Here is a 1,364-nt window from a genome sequence, read left to right on the forward strand (position 1 = left end):
GGCGAGGTAAGACACAGGCAGCGCTTCCTTGATCGAGATCACCGGCTTGGATTACACGAGAGCGCCACCTCTCGCAGCGTAGTCGCCTGTGACCTGTGTGGATCTCCTGCACCTCGGTGCGGCACCACACATGCAACCTAGCTCGAATTCACTCACGCAGCCTCCAATGAGCTGGATTACAGGGGCTCGCAAGGTCCCCCGGCTTCAGATGGCGAGGTCGTCCTGACACCTGGGATCTAGACGTACCTCGCCTCTCATCCCGAACCTACCTTTCGGATGGTTGTGTCGGCCTCCATGCTTGGATTACAAGGAGGCGCAACCCTCCCCGGCCTTAGGCACCACCTCTAGCATTGTGCTACTATCTGCCATCGACCGACGTGCACAGCCTCCAAGCTGGATTACAGAGGGTCGCCACTCCCTCCAGCGTCAATGCGCAACTGTCTGCCATTGACCGACGTGCACGGCCTCCAAGAAGCTGGATTACAGAGGGTCGCCACACCCTCCAGCGTCAGCTGCCAAGACGCAAGTGTACTCCTCACTAGGTCACACGGTTTATGCACACACACCGTGATGCCCCATCCATTTGGACGGGTGGAGACCCACCTGTGACTGGACCAACCACCCGAGCTCCGCTTGGATTACAGGACGACGCTGGACGTCCCGCTCGTAGCATGGAAGTACCAAGCCACAACGCCTCAAGAAGTATTGGCCCGCCAAAAAGTATCCCCCCGACCTTACACGGTTCGGTCAGGGCCGGGCGCCCTTCCCAGGACCTTTGCTCATACTGGGTGCAGCTCGGCATGTCGACCTACCGAGCCGCATTCCAGGGCCGGGTCGCTAGCCAGAGCTATACGTCCTGTGCCCATTTACGTTGGGTCATCGTCGGACCGAAGTCCTACCTTCGAGCGTGACGGCCCACCCTACTACTGTCACCTCGTTGGTCGTGTTGTGGGCAACCCACGTACTCGAGTAGGCGGGGGCGATAACTCCCCGAATGCCCTCCGTGAAAGGCACCTCTGCCGGGCGCCGAAGCGTCCTCGAGCTTGGTGATTCCCTTGTACACCAGGCCTCTGGCTGAGAAGCCATCTCTCCCCACATTTATATAGCGGATGGGTTGACCGCCGGCCCTTTCCCAAAAGGGCCTCCCATGTCAGTGACAGGAGGCCTGAGTCCTGACACCAGGAAACTCCCGATTGTCACCTTATGGTACTACTCCCAAACCCGAAGGCGTGGTTTCGCTTCCTCGCCCTCTTAGCCACTTTGCAGTGTTGCCCGAGGCGCCCACGAGGAGGGGGGGCGAGGTAAGACACAGGCAGCGCTTCCTTGATCGAGATCACCGGCTTGGATTACACGAGAGCGCCACC

The sequence above is a fragment of the Dermacentor variabilis genome, chromosome 11, assembly GCF_050947875.1.
Source record: "Dermacentor variabilis isolate Ectoservices chromosome 11, ASM5094787v1, whole genome shotgun sequence".
Classification (NCBI taxonomy): domain Eukaryota; kingdom Metazoa; phylum Arthropoda; class Arachnida; order Ixodida; family Ixodidae; genus Dermacentor; species Dermacentor variabilis.